This window comes from Cnephaeus nilssonii (assembly GCF_951640355.1).
Source record: "Cnephaeus nilssonii genome assembly, chromosome: 2".
NCBI lineage: Eukaryota > Metazoa > Chordata > Mammalia > Chiroptera > Vespertilionidae > Cnephaeus > Cnephaeus nilssonii.
Window position 1 is genome coordinate 71721329 of NC_137073.1, and position 16262 is coordinate 71737590.

General features: G+C 41.5%; 1 pseudogene across 1 annotated transcript; it reads right to left on the reverse strand.

The window, feature by feature from the left end:
* Positions 1-14482: 14482 nt before the first annotated feature.
* LOC307114878 (ubiquitin-conjugating enzyme E2 C-like) lies at positions 14483-15930 on the reverse strand (annotated as a pseudogene). Its single transcript has 2 exons — positions 15862-15930; positions 14483-14976 (listed from the first exon to the last, which is right to left on the reverse strand). The product of its transcript is annotated as a ubiquitin-conjugating enzyme E2 C-like (transcript).
* Between the last annotated feature and the right edge of the window lie 332 nt (positions 15931-16262).

The window sequence follows — 16262 nt, forward strand, 5'->3', positions numbered from 1 at the left end:
AGAGTATTTGTTGCACCATTTTTTTAAATTTGAAATATTATGCTGTAACTGTTGACAGACAGTATCGCAGTTGGGTGCATTATTTTATGCATTAGGTATGTCTTGTGATTCAATTTTTTTAACTATTATGTGCTTAATTTCATGAAAAATTAATTAAGGTAATAAATTGAGCCCTTTACATTCAGTAGTAGAATTGGGATACAGAACATCAGGAGTAAAAAGGAATTTCCTAAAAATCTTTCATAGAGGAAAAAAAAAAGATCACACAGAATAGAAATCAGTTCTGCATAAGACTTACAAACCACTAGAAAACAATGGAGCTCTCTGCAAGGAACAATCAGAAAATTATTAGTATCCAGAATTTTTAGAACTCATATATTAATATGAAAAATAAGCTAGCCATTCAGAGGAGAGAAAACGCAAGTGTCACACCACACAGTAAATACATACACAGACATGCATTCCCACTAGTAATTGGGGAAATGCAAATTAAAACTGCAAAAGGGAACCATCCCATGTGCACCAGAGGTGGCCTCACCAGATACTTGACACTCAGCCTTTTAAAATGCTGACGAGATTTATTAAGAATGAAGGTGCACATACCCTTTGACCCAGCAATTTCACGCACAGACAAATACCAAGACAAAACCTACATATATATCTAGACATTTGTAGAAATATGTTGCAGCCTTGCTTGTAACTGAAAAACTAAAAACAACCTGAAAGGCCAGTGACAGGAAAATGCATACATTACTGTCTTAGATTAGGTTTCCCCCAAAAGTAGATCCCAAGACTAGAATTGAAATGAAAGCGCAGGTTGGTATATGGAAAAGTGAAACTGGGAAGGTAAGCCAGTTCAAGGTCAGTGAGCAGATTCCCACTGGGTAACAGTACTGCTGAGATATCTGGGAAATGGAGGAGAAGAGAACTGGAGTATTTATCCCCTACTCATCATTGAGGGCTGTTCACAGGGTCATCCATTCCCTGCCCTCTGTATGGGCTGAACATACTTCAGCTGCTGGCTAGAGTCCCAGTGTTTGCATTAAGAAGCTACTGACAAGCTCAGTACCAGTGAATGCTAAACACCTAAACCAATTCCATATGTTTATGATTAACTATGTGTGTTAGGATCTTCTTGCTTTTTTATGTAGTAAAAAGTATAAAGCCACACATAGTTTCTTAAATATTTTACAATGTAAAAAAATACAGAAGCAGAAAGACCAATTAGAAGTTCAGGTAAGGGATGATGGTAACTTGGGCCAGGGGGTTTAGTATAGTGAAAAAATTGTGATTCCGGATATATTTTGAAGTTGGAGGTAATGGGATTTTTTGATAGAGTTTGATTTTAGTTTTGGACCCACCAAATTTGAGATGCTTGGAAGGGAAGAAGGCAGGAGAGGGGGAATAAAAGAAAAAACAGTAGAACTGTGCCTTAAATTCTGAGAACAAAGTTATTTTCAACTGATAAATCTATACTCAAGCAAATAATCAAGGACAATTGAGGTTAGGGAAAGACAGAGCAGGGGACTTTTTAGTTGTCACTTAGACTTGGAACCAGTTGATTTCATGTAACCATTTTCATGTATTTCTTTAATAAATACAATTATTTCTTAATAAGTTGTACTAGTTCATAAGTGCTGGCTTCCTGTTATCTTTGAACACCTTGCATAAAATTTCAAAGACTCTTATGGCAACTTATCTCCACAGTCAGCTTATAGATGTAGAAAGGAAAACATGAAATTTCCAAGGGTCACACAAATTTCCAAAGACCAGTTATTGGGAAACATCAGCCTTTCTGTCATGGTAGATTCACATTTGATTAAATCACCAAGTAGGATAGCCTGGCCAAGTTAACAGAAAACTAATTAAAGTAGTTGAAAATGTGATTGTGCTATAGGCCTCCTTGGAGATATTTCCTTTTCATTTCAGAAAGCTTTTTTTGGGGGGTGGGGTGGGGGGGATTAAAAAGACAACACACTCTGAAGCACTAATGTCACATTTGTGATGTTTTCGGGATGCTTTTTCTTAAAGAGTTTGTGGTTTAGTCTAAACAGATTGTCAACTACATTGGGGGTTTTTGATTTATGATTGGATTTTAGCTGTCACCTCCATAGTTCATTCATTTTTCAACCTTAGATTTAAAATGAAAAGTGAACTCTGTTAAGACTTCCCCTGACACCCCTAAATATCCAGTTCCAATAGGATATCTCACTCTTGCTATTTATCAGTGCCTCCAGGTATTTGCAGCCTCTAAAAGCATTCCTTTGGAAAATCAAATCTGAAAATATTCAAAGGGCTGGTCTGCAGCTCTGCAAGCTTTTGACAATAATGTACACTGAACTTAGTTTGCTAAAATCTTTTTCTTTGCATAGCCTTTGGCTCTTGAGCAATTTCTGGGAAATGTTGATTATGAGATAAGCTCTTTTCAGTTGGTTTCAAAAGGTGACTCCAGATAGGTGATTGTCAAGGAGAAGCTTCTTTTCAGAGAAATGAGGGGGTGAGCAAACCCCTCTGAGCCACCATTATCCCTACCCTGCGTTGTGATCCTGCCCATTCAGTACTTGAAAAACAGCCCTGAGCACCCACCAGGCGCATTGGAGAGCCTGCTGCCCCCACAGGCAGGTGCGTGGGGTGCGATGGGGGGGAGTTTTGTATTTGAACTTTTCAACACAGGAAAACAGCCCTCAGATCTGTCCTTGAGTCACTGTTAAATGGAACCGTGTAATTGTCTTGTTGGAGACCTGCAGAAAGAGCTGGTGGGAAAGAATGATTTGTACCTGAAATACATTCACTAGCATGTGAATCAAAAGGCCACACGTGGATAACAATCATGATCTTGGCATTCTTTGCACTCTGCAGCCTTGAGACTTGAAGGGCAGAAGCCCACATGCCCAGGTTACCAACCTGTCTCCCTTTGCAAGCCCCGCCCACCTGGCAAGCTGGGGCTGCAGGTGGAGATGGTGGAAGGGGGCACCAAACTCCCCAGGATTGGGGTCAAAAGAGAGCAGAGAAGGCAGACGCCTTATGTAAACAAGCACTCCTAAAAAAGGCCTATTTTCTGTTTCTTGGTATCCTCCTACTGGGCTAGCTTAAATTGAGAGGGGATTTGGTTTGCCTCACTGGCTGTTTTCCTCCCGCTCACATCACAATTACAGCCTTGTTCACTGTCATTAAAATACATTTAATATGCACCATTTTCGCATGGCCCTCTACCAAAATCTGTGCAAAGATACTGTCCCTAGCACTGAAATAGTGGAAAGAGTACTAGACACAAGGACAGAAGGCCTGGCTTTCAATCCTGGGTCCACCTGGGATATTCTTTAAAAATTTGAATTGCCAGGAGCAAGCCCTCACTAGAATCAGCTCACAGTGACTGGACGGGACAGGGTGCTGAGGTAAAGATACATGCACACACTGAAATGGGAATGTGAAGCCATGGGGAACCAGGGGCTGTGCTTTCTTTCCTGCTGTGTCTGATTCCCTGGGTCCCTCTTCTAACTCCATCCTACCTCCCACAAAGACTCTTGTCTGGGATCCCAACTACTAACTTCTTTTATCTGGTTTTTAATTCAAATTCTCAACCTGTAATATAATTGTCCCAGCTCATTTTGTAAAGTTATACCTTATGATAGCACAATAAGGATTGGCTGCTTGTGGGACAAGGTCAATCAACTCCCTGATCCAGAGAAGCCCTGAGCAGCCTACTTCCTTCGCATAAAGTATGGCAGGCCAGAAATTCTGAGGCCTGGCTTGCCCAAAACACTTGAGCAGGTTATTAACCTCTCCCAGACCCCTCTTCCTCAACTGTATTATGATGGTGGTACTTGCCCCAGCCCACAGACTTATCACTTGTGCACTATTTAAAAAATAATAATTGTTTATTGTTGAAAGTATTACATATGTCCCCATTTTTCCCCCATTGACCCCTTCCAGCTCTCCCCCACCCCAAGCCTTTAGCACTTTATTGTCTGTGTCCAGGGGTTATGCATATATGCATACAAGGTCTTTGGTAAATTACCTCCCACCCACCCCCACCCTCCCCCACATTCCCTCTGAGATTCCACACGCTGTTCCATGCTTCCATGTCTCTGGATCCACTCTGTTCATCAGTTTATTTTATTACTTAGATTCCACATATGAGTGCAATCATGTGATACTTGTCTTTCTCTGACTGACTTATTTCACTTAGCATGATATTCTCTAGGTCCCTCCATGCTGTCTCAAAAGGTAAGAGATTCTTCTTTCTCACTGCTGCATAGTTTTCCATGGTAAAATTGTACCACAGCTTTTTTATCCACTCATCTACTGATGGGCACTTGGCTGTTTCCAGATCTTAGCTATTGTAAATTGTGCTGCTATGAACATAGGGGTGCATATATTCTTACTGATTGGCATTTTGGGCTTCTTAGGATATAATCCTAGAAGTGGGATCACGGGGTCAAATATTTAATTTTTTGAGGAAACTAGACTCTTCTCCATACTCATGCACTATTGAGAGCTTTCCAGGCACTGTGCTGAGCCATGGAAATACAGGGTGAACAAAACTGATGCATATCAGCCCTCATGAAGTTGACCATCCAGGATCAAGTGAGATCACAGCTGTGGGAAACACAGCTCCCAACTCCTTCATTCTTTGTTCAAAGATTTCTTGATGAACTGTAAGTCACATCAGCACTAGGGGTCCAAAAACAAATAAGACATGGTTTCTGATCTCAAGATTCTCATGGCCTATTTTAGAAACTAACATGCGAGCAGACAGTAATGGTACAAAAGCACAAGTTAAAAGATGGAATATGAGATATGGAAAAGGGAACCTTAGCTTGGCTAAACAAGTCAAAGAAGGCTTCCTAGAGGAGGCAACATCTGAGCTGAAATGTAAAGGATGAAGAGGAGTTTGTCAGGTATTCAAGCAGAAGAAGGGGGAAGGGGGAGGAAGAGCTATGGACATTCTAAGCAAAGAAAACAGTATGCAAAGCATAGAAGTTGTAGAAATTATGGGGCATTTCAAGATATGCAAACACTGGGATTGCGGGAACATAAAATTTAAACGTATGGCAAAAATATTTATGAAGCTACAAAAATAATGGAGGCCACATTATCACATAGAACCTTGAATGGCCCTGCTAAGTATATTCCTTTTTTTTTCTCATGATCCTGGGGAGGGGAGTCATGAAAGATTTAAATACTGGATTAGTCTCAGTAAATGATCTGAATGAACCATCTCAGATTTCTTTTTCACAACCAGCAATCCTGGGGGACAGAGCTGGGCTAGATTGGAGAGGGCAAGCAAGACCAGAGGCAGAGAGGCAGTAAAGAGACAGCTGCGCCCTAACTGGTTTGGCTCAGTGGATAGAGCGTCGGCCTGCAGATTGAAGGGTCCCCAGGTTCGATTCCAATCAAGGGCTTGTACCTTGGTTTCGGGCACATCCCCAGTAGGGGGCGTGTAGGAGGCAGCTGATGGATGTTTCTAACTCTCTATCCCTCTCTGTAAAAAAATCAATAAAATATTTATTTTAGAAAAAAAAAGAGAGACAGCTGCAACTGATGAGGCAACAGTGGGTAGGAGAGGAGGTGAGCATCTCCAGAGAGCTTTAGAAGGTAGAATTGACAAAACTTGCTGATTGTTTTGGAAATAGGGAAGAAAAAAGATGAAATGACTGCTGGGCTGCTAGCCTGGGAGACTAGGGAGGAAAGGATACTGGGCAACAGGATGCTCAGATATTTGTTCAAACATTATTCTGGGTGTTTCAGTAGGGTGTTTTGGGGTGAGATTAACACTTAAACAGGTAGGCCTGAGTAAAGCGGACTGTCCATCCAATCAGTTGAATGGTTGAATGGAACAAAAAGGCTGCCCTTTCCCCAAGTAAGAAAAAATTATTCCTGTATGATTACCTTCAAAGTAGGACATCAGCTTTCTCCTGCCTTCAGACTGGAACTGGAACATCAGTTCTTCCTGGGTCTCAAGCCTGCTGGCCTTTGAACAAGAACCACACCACCATCTCTCCTGGTTCTCAGGCCTTCGGGATACAAAAGGATAGACAGATGTCACTGCAATATTCTTTCAACTTTTCTACATGTTTGAAAATATTCAAAATAAAAATTGGGGGAAATGTTCTGAAATCGGGAAGTGTCAGGAGACAATTGGAAGACAGCTCCTATGAAGAGTCATTAGACCTTCTCTCTCCTTTATTCTCAACCTCCCTCCTTTCCTTTTTTCCTCAGTGAATCTATTTTACTTAAATGCAATGTTATGACACACAATAGACACTGTAGTTAAACATAAATAATAAATCTACCCCTTTTTTGTGCAGATTTATGCTGTCTAAACATTACACTGAGCAAGTCTGGCCTTAACCTTTGAATTTTTTATACTGCCACATTACAAGATAAATGTCAGTGTAAATGGAAGCTTTTCTTATAAAACTCAGCAGCTTCACAGATGGCCTTTAATTCATAGTCATAAAAGATACGATTACATTTTTGGTTGAAAATCATTTCAAAAGCTCTTCTTCAGTTCCCACCAGAACATAATGCTACTCTTGCTGCAGGAGGTCAGCGAAATAAACTCAGACACTGTCCTCCAGGAGTAATCAGCCAAACTGAGAAAATTACATAGAAACAAGATTTTATTTAGAATTAATATAACCACTTTCATCAGAAACCTCAATAATTATGCTGTTTTGTCCCAGGTTGCTTTCTCTGATGGGACTTGATGAGTTATCCCATATGAAAGTAAACAAGGTTAGCCAGAGGCAAATGATGGAGATATGCCTCAAATTCATTTTCTAAAAAAACATACCTTGAGGAAACCTACAACCATTGAGGTCATATTGTAAGGAGATCTGTCACATGTAGAGCAGTTGTTCTCCTCTCTGGCTGCCCATTAGAATCACCCTGGGGAGCTTAAAAAAATACTGGTGCCAGAGTTCCCATCTCCTCATCCCAGTTAGTCTGGGGTGTGGCCGGGGCATCAGAATGTTTAAGCTTTCCTAGTGATTCTAATGTTCAACAAAGGCTTAAGAATTATTGTAGTATGAAGTTGTAGAAGTTGTAGAAATTATGGGGCATTTCAAGATATGCAACATAGAGAGTGATCAATGAACTCTACATATCTACAGGAGTGTTCACAGTAAGGTCCCACCACTGAAAGCATGGCAAAAATTAATCACAACATAGAGAGTGATTAATGAACTCTACATACTCAGAAACTAATGTGAATCAACTTGAAAATACTAAACAATGGTACTCTATAATCTAGGCTGCTTGTTCTCTACCAAAATGCACAACGAAGGAGGGAAAAGAGAAGTCTAAGATGGAGAAAGGATTTAAAAATCGATTAGATTAGAAATAGGTATAACAACGTGTGATATTGAATGTGAAAAGAAAGACCTGGTAGAGCTGCCTTCACATAACTCAAGGGCACACTCAAGGGCAGAGCTAGGGTCATGGATGACCGCTAAAGGAAGATAGATTTTTGGCATAAAACAAGACTTCTTAAAAAGTGATGTTGTCTGGGGGTAAAATCGTGAGTAAATGGTCCCTGCAGGAATTCAGGCATTGGCTTTTGACCTCCAGACCAAGTTGTTTCAGAACAACAAGCACATTGCTCTTTTCCTAGTTAACAGCTTTCTAGTTTTTTTGAAAGCCCACTCTTCTCCCACTCTCAGTTTCAGACAGATGAAACTGTCTACTCCAGTGAAAAACACTGATCCACTCCCAACTGAGAAAGTGTGGTCGCCCTACACGTGACTGGTTTAAGAATGAGCAAATAACCTTAGATGAGCCAATAAGAGCCAATGAGATGAGACTCTGGAATTTCTGCTTACATTTTTCAAGACTCTCTTCCACTATATTTAAAATTGTGAGAATGTGGTGTGGAAAATATGAATTCAGAGATATTGAAAAGAAAATTTCAAAATGATCTTATTAATAACCTTAGAGAGATTAAAGAAGATAATATATATGTGCAATGATTATATAGATGCTGTTATAGAAAAAGAATATTTAGATACCAAGAACGAGTTTTTGGAAATGCTAGATCTCATTAAAAATTTTTTTTAAATCAATGATCATCCTGGCTGGTGTTGCTCAATGGCTAGAGTATCTGCCCACACATCAAAGGGTCTCAAGTTTGATTCCAAGTCAAGGGCACATGCCTGGGTTGCAGGTTTGATCTCCCATCCCAATGGGGGCTCGAGCAGAAGGCAAGATATCCATGTGTCTCTCCCCAATCAATGTTTCTTTCTCTCTCTCTCTCCCCCACTCCCTCCCTCCCTTACTTCCACTCTCTCTAAAAATCAGTGGAAAAAATACCCTCAGATGAAGATTAACAACGAAAAATCAATGATCAATGTATAGTGGCTATGCTCAGTGTCCTTAGCAGCATACTCCATTCAGTGAACTGCTTGATAAACCACCTTGTATTATACTACCTACATGCCTGAATTCTGCTGACAATTGTGTATATGAAGTATTTTTTATATATTCCATAAATCTCAGTTGTAAAATTAATTAATTAAAGTATGATGCTAGCAATGAAAAAAATCACTTATGAAGTTGAAAGATAAAGTGAGGAAATCTTACCAAAAGTAGAACAAAAAGGACAAAGAGATGAAAATAGGAGAGAAATTACATATATGATTAATCCAAGAAGATCAACATGCTAAAAAACAGAAGGCCCAGAAAAACAGAAGAGAGAAAATAGAAACAGGTAAATTATCAAAAAAAATAATGAAAGAAAAATTCCTAGAATTAAAGAACAAGAGTGTTCACAGTAAGGTCCCACCACTGAAAGCATGGCAAAAATAAATGTAAATGACCCACAGTGAGGCACATCGTCATTGTCTCTTAAAACAAATCCTTACTGTCACAGGGCTTGGAAGAAAGTACAAATCAAAATGTAGCATGAAAGAAAGGTCTTGCCCAGATTCTGAAATGCAAATCCAAACAATGCCCTGTTTTCATAAGATATATTTCAAAAAGGCTTAGAAAATAATAAAAACATTTTAAAAACTTGATATTTTAAGGAATTCTATAGTGACCTCTTTCATAAATAGGGCTACTGGGATTTCCTGATCTGAACAAGGCTGGAAGACAACGTAGTGACTTGAGAAAGGGAACCAGGAAAACAACCTTCCTTTAGAACCCTATCCTGTGGCTGAAGATCTCTTGCTTATAATTCCAGAATACTACATGTGACTAGCTAATGTCTCAAGATAACTTTTTAAAGCTTCAAAATTCGCTCAACAAAGAACTGAATACAAAACTTTATGAATGCTACAATTATTGTAAAATATTTCTCTAATATGGCCAATCATTAAAAATTTTTCATTAAAATAAGAAATTTTGATAGTATGTTTCTATCGATGATGTTATTTCCTCATAATTTTTCTTAATATTATCTTATTAGTCTGCAATCAAAATACTAAATTCTTTTTCTTTATCCTTTAAAATATTGGCCCCAAGTACAAAACAATAACTTTAATTCATTTTGTTTACTCTCATGTCAACTTTCAAGATAATTTTATCAAGACCAACGTGTTCCATTTAGTATAAGGAGAAGTAAAATGTTAAGGGATGTTTAAGCTCTGTAAAGTTGAATAGAATATCATTTAAATGACAGGATATAATTACAGATTACTAAGAATATGGTACAAAATGTACCCAGTCTCACCTCTTCATATGTAGCTGAGAACAGAAAGCTTCAGAGAGATATAAGATTAATAAAATATCAAAAAACAAATAATTCTGAAAGAACTAAAGCTTCCTAATTAGAATTACCAGAGCTGGAAGAATAATTACTAAAATTTAATAAAATCTACAGTAACATAATGGAGTAGAATCTATACTATTTGTGTGTCATTTAATTAAAATATACCTTTTAGTTTCATTTTATTGTTTTATAAAAATGTATGTCCAAATACTCTATCTAAACTTATAAGACCCCTATAGACAAATATCATGCCCTATATATCTCTCTGTCTTAGTTCAAGTTCCTAGAGGAGGTCTGGGAACAGGTGGTCTATGTGGGATTCGATCCTAGGGGGCAGAAATCTACACTAATAAAAGAGAAACATGCAAATTGACCATCACTCCGCCACGCCCACCAGCCAATCAGGAGGGAATATGCAAATTAGAAGGACAAAGATGGCGGCTGCCCAGCTGCTCTAGGAGTGGAGTGGCCAGGCTGGGCAGGGCGGGGGGGCGAAGGGATCTACAGGAGCAGCACTCTGGCTGCAGCAAAGACAAAGATGGCAGACTCCGGCCTGAGTCTGCAGCGAAGACGAAGATGGCAGACTCCGGCCTGAGTCTGCAGCGAAGATGGCAGACTCCAGCCAGAGTCTGCAGCGAAGACGAAGGCTGCAGACTCTGTCCAGAGCCTGCAGCAAAGGCGGCAGACTCTGGCCGGAGCAAAGGCCTGGGTCCCGGGTGCCGGAGGAAAACCGGTGCTGGAACCCAAGGGAAGGAAGGCCTGTTGCACGAATCTTTGTGCAATGGGCCTCTAGTAGGAGATTAAAGCAAGAAAGGAGGAAAAGTCTTTAAAAGGTGCATTCTCAAGATCACTCTTAGGTAATGGGGGCCTGGCTGAAATGAGAGGTGGTCCAAGGGGGATGGGACATGGGCACTGAAAACATCTGCTAGGCTCACATTCCTAGAATCATGCCCTATGCTCAAAAAGCTCTCAGTAAAAGCTTTCTGAGTCATTTAATCCATTCCAGTGGCCCCTGAGGCTTCCTGCTCCAATTAGTTGATATCATCAAAGAATATCTGAGAAGTTGCATGTTTCCTTTCACAACTATATTCTAGGATCTCATTTCATTTTGTCAGGTCTATGAGTCTTTGTACCAAGTAGCAAAAGCCTTCTCATGTTAGCTGAAGCTGAGGCTATGGGGTTATCTCAGGAATCCCAATATGATCCTCAGACTGAATGTGGACTTGGAGATCTGAAGGTGGCCCTATTCTCCCCATGCTGGTTTCTTCTCTCTGGAGAGTTTTAAATGACCCACCATGCTGAGTAGGGTTGGTGATCAGTCACCCAATGTTCACTGCCTGTATTGCGGTGGCACTGTCAGCGACTCAGAGATCAGAGACATGACCCTGGACCTTAAAGAGCTTAGAATTTGGCTAAGAAGGCAAGGAATATTTGTTTAAAGTCTACATACAATCTAAGGATCAAATGATTGCTTTCATGTATACATTATAGGAACTCACAACAGGGCTATTCCATAGGAGTTGGCATGGTCAGCAAAGGCTCCATAGAGGAAGTGAGCTGGGTTTACAAGGAGGTGCAAGATTTAGAAAAGCAAAGAGGAGAAGATGGGACAGGAAAGAACATTGTGAGCAAGCAAGGGATCAGAGGAAGGAACGTATCTAGTCCATTTCCAAGAACTGACTGAACCAGTGGCGACAGTGGCTTCACCCACTCAGATTAACTCCCTACTGAAAACTGGTCAGGATGGAAAACCAGAGTCTATTAGGATGTTGGAAACATCTTCCTGTTCTTTTCAAACTACATTTCAGTCATTGCCTTGCATAGGATTTTGAAAACTATAGAATGTGGCTGTGGTACTATCTTGGGTGAACTCTTTTATACAGTCATAAGCATAATCAAGCTTAACTAGGATCAAGGAACACTTAAAATTCAGCCATAACAAAGGGTTTCTAAGCAAAAAAAAAAAAAAAAGTGGTTTTCTTTTTCAAGAACCCTTGACACATATGTATTTTTCCACAGAACTTAGAGATATAGATTTTATTACATTTAATATGATGGCCTCACAATCCATTCTTTTGTCTGTGGGGTTTTGATTGTTGTTATTGTTGTTGTTAATCCTCACCCAAGGGTATTTTTCTATTGACTTTTAGGGAGAATGGAAGGAAGGGGGAGAGGCAGACAGAGAGAAACATCAATATGGGAGAGATACATCGATTGATTGCCTCTCACACCCACCCCAAAAAGGGCCGGGGATGGAGCCTGCAACTGAGGTACGTGCCCTTGACCGGAATCAAACCGGGACTCTTCAGTCGGTGGGCCAATGCTCTATCCACTAGTGCAGGCCTCATAATCCATTTTAACATTTCATGCTTAAAATGATTTCATTTGAATTGGAAGCAAAACTGAAAGTGACATCAATTCTTAATTTTTTAGATCTTAACCTCCCCATTCTTTAAGACAGAACATCCTCAACTTAAATCTGTAGACCATCAAATAACCCATTATACAATTACTAGAAGCCCGGTGCACGAAATTCGTGCACGGCGGGGGGTTGTCCCTCAGCCCAGCCTGTACCCTCTCCAATCTGGGACTCCTGGAGGGATGTCCGACTGCCCGTTTAGGCCCGATTCCACCAGGATCGGGCCTAAACGGGCAGTCGGACATCCCTCTCACAATCCAGGACTGCTGGCTCCCAACTGCTTGCCTGCCTGCCTTCCTGATTGCCCCTAACCGCTTCTGCCTGCCAGCCTGATCACCCCCTAACCACTCCGCTGCCAGCCTGGTTGATGCCTAACTGCTCCCCTGCCAGCCTGGTTGCCCCCAACTTCCCTCCTCTGCCAGCCTGGTTACCCCTAACTGCCCTCTCCTGCAGGGTTGATCACCTCCAGCTGCCCTCCCTTGCAAGCCTGGTCCCTCTCAACTGCTCTCCCTTGCAGGCCGGGTGCCTCCCAACTGCCCTCTCCTGCTGGCCATCTTGTAGTGTCCATCTTGTGTCCACATGGGGGCAGGATCTTTGACCACATGGGGGCAGCTATATTGTGTGTTGCAGTGATGATCAATCTGCATATTACTCTTTTATTAGATAGGATAGAGGCCTGGTACAGGGGTGGGGGCCAGCTGGTTTGCCCTGAAGGGTGTCCCGGATCAGGGTGGGGTTCCCTTGGGGTGTGGGGCGGCCTGAGCGAGGGGCCTGTGGTGGTTTGCAGGCCGGTCACGCCCCCTGGCAACCCAAGGGGAGGCCCTGGTATCTGGAATTTATTTTCCTTCTACAATTGAAACTTTGTAGCCTGGGGCGGCAGCCATTTCTGTGGCAGTTAATTCACCTTCTACAATTGAAACTTTGTAGCCTTAAGCGGGTGAGCCTGGCCAGGGTGTGTGGAAAGCTTTGCTTCCCCTGTTGCCGCCGGCAACCCTGGCCTGCTCTCTCAAGCTCCATTCTGCCGCCATTTGTTTGAATTTGTTTACCTTCTATAATTGAAACTTTGTAGCTTGAGTGGAGGCTTAGGCCTGCAACGGCTATGGAAAGCTTGGCTTGCTCTGTTACCTGGGAAACCTTGCTCTCTGTGGCTGTAGCCATCTTGGATTGGGGTTAATTTGCATACTCGCCCTGATTGGCTGGTGGGCGTGGCTTGGCTGGTGGGCGTGGCTTATATAGCTGAGTGATGGTTAATTTGCATATTACCATTTTATTAGAGAGGATTATAATGAAGAATATAATAATTAGTTATTTTCATCATACTACTATGTAAAAACACCAAATATTTACAAGTATTAAAAATATTTTTAATATTGTATCCTAACCAGGTGATCATTTATTAGTTTTCTTTCTTCTACATATTTGTTAAGTAGGAGCTACAACCTCAGCCTTATAGGAAAGGTTCTTGGTTAAAGGCTCCTTTTTCCTGGAGTGACATATGCTGGACTTTTCCCACTAAGGCTTATCCCAGTTTTGCCTGGATTCTCCAGTATTTTCTGTGCTGGAAAACCTACCCCTTAGTCCTCCCCACCACCCTAACTTCACCCATTCCTTACATAGTCACCAGCCTCCTTTGGAGATAGTGTGTGTGTGTGTGTGTGTGTGTGTGTGTGTGTGTGTGTGTGACTGTTTTGGTGTTTTTTCAAATCGCAGATCCTTTGCTCATCCAGCATCACAATTTTAAAAAATAGTAAGATCTATATTTGGGCATAAATAAAACAATAGAAAGCTAAATGGCAATAACATGAAGGAAAGATGAGTTATCCTGAAGTACATCAGTGCTTTTGACACATCCCATCTGTCAATAACGTAACATTAAAGCATGCCGCATAGTAGTGATGCCTGAGAAAGTAGTTATATTTAAATATCTATTTTCAAGCCGAAATGAGTCAAATTCCATCCTCCCAAATGATTTATTAGTTCTGGGGGCAAGGGGTGGGCGGGAGGGTATATAACTATTATCAGCCCGAAGTGTAAAGCAAACACCTCAAACTGAAGGAATAATTCTACCTACCGACCGGATAGCCTCACCGATTGATGAGAAGTCCAATGGAAACAAGATTCTTCTAGGCATGTCCACATGCAGACCAAAGGAAGAGGGGATATTCCAGAAGTTAAAGCTGAATTCGTGAAAGTTTTAAAAAGTTGACAAGTACCAACAGGGTGTTGTTGTTTTTTTTAATTATTATTATTATTCCAAATGTATTTATTTAATATATTCATCACAAGGGCTCAATCAATGACACCACAGCTGAAGATACAGGGTCCTATACAGAAATCAAGACAAGGACAGACTATCTAAGGAAAAAGACAGCACAAGGAGAGTGGCTGGACAGCCCAGGCTCTTGGCTGGAGACTTGCTTTGCACAGTTTTCTTGTAGGTACTTCTTGAAGGCTGTGGGGTTTTTCTAGAGCTCGGCAGCATGTGTGTTCAACGGACCATTGATGTCCTCCTACCAGGCTCTGGATAGATAGCAGGATGGCCCTGACATCCGTAGGGCCGACCACTTGTCCTTTAGGATGTCTAAGCAGTTGTTAACCTGGGCGTCTACATTGGGGTGGTAGCAGGGAGGGAGGAATTTCACCGTGGATGTGTTGTACAGGTAGCCACTGGGGAACTCCAGGGACAGCTTCTACCTCAAGTCTTCCTATACTGTGCCAGCTGCTCCATGGATGGTCCCTACCCATTTGAAAAGGTTGATTCAGGGAAGGCAGAAATTCCTTTGTTGCCAGACATCATGAGGGTCGTCAGCCCCTGCTGTAACCTCTTGCCTACAGGGCTCAGTGGCTAGGAGGCCATCGGGCAGCGCTGGCAGAGACACAGGAACTCAGAGCACACGATTGTAACTGCCCAACAGGGTTTTTTTTTTGTTTTTTTTTTTTTTGTAAGTAGGCTCCTTGTCCTCAGATCCTGGGGATTAGAGGAGGAACTCAGGTCTGGCCCTGGCTCTAAGACTATCCAATTCATAGCCAACCCTGAGTTCCAACAGCATCTCAACACCCAGTCAGACTTTCTTTGTGGAAATGGTTTGACCGCATGACCTGATTGTGTGACTGCCCAGACCTCAGAACCAAACAGACACTGTTTTATCTCAGGTTTGCAAACTAGATACCTGTCTGTGCTATTCCCTCCCCCACCCCACCTGTCTTTCCTGCCAAATAGCACAATTCTCCAAGAGTGGTGTCTGAATATAGTCCCTGCTCTTCCACTAATGGGCTATGCAGTTTAGGGTAAATCATTTAGCTAGCCTGAATTCAAATTTTATTTGTAAAATGAGGGGTTTGGATGAGATGGCTTCAAGGTCTCTTTGAATTGTAGGCTCTTGGAGACGATAACCTGTCCCTGATTAGTCCTTTGTCCATTGAAAGGATACGTTACAATTAAATGCGCTGAACAAACATGTTACAGCACAACATTATTTGTAGAATGCATGCTTTCCTGTCAGTTGGACCCTTGAAATAACTATTATTTTTAAATTAATTCTTCCTAGTCTAGAATTGGCCCAGGTACAGAATAATGTCATGTATCTTATTCTCACATAGACTATGAAACAGCTAGTGTTTTTAAAAATTATAAAACCAATACCAGCTAAATTTACAGGGGAAAATGTATTGGAAGGAAACCAGGTGTCTCAAAGAATTTCAGGAAAATTGGGGAGTTAGCCTTGGATACAGGAACTATAGATCCCAGCAGAGGTTCAGTCAGGGTGATGCTGGCCCTGGCATCATCACTTGTTACCATCTGCTCCAGGCTCAATCCCACCCAGTCATCCTGAATGATCTCTGACTGTCTCTGGCCTTGTTGTCACTCCCTGAAGAGCCAAAGTCTCGGCAAAGTCTTACTAATTGACGGAGCCTTGGTCAGATGTCCAAGGAGTCCAGATGGGACTTATCTGCTCCTCTCCAGCTTCCAGGGGGCGAAGCCAGACATCTTGGACTCACCAAAATAGGAAGGACAACCAAAAATGACAAATGTTTGCTACAGTATTCTCACTTAAGGTTACAAATTTATTGCATCCTGAAGACATGAGTAAGAAGTTAATCATGCTATGAAAACGTTTGCATCTGCTCAAT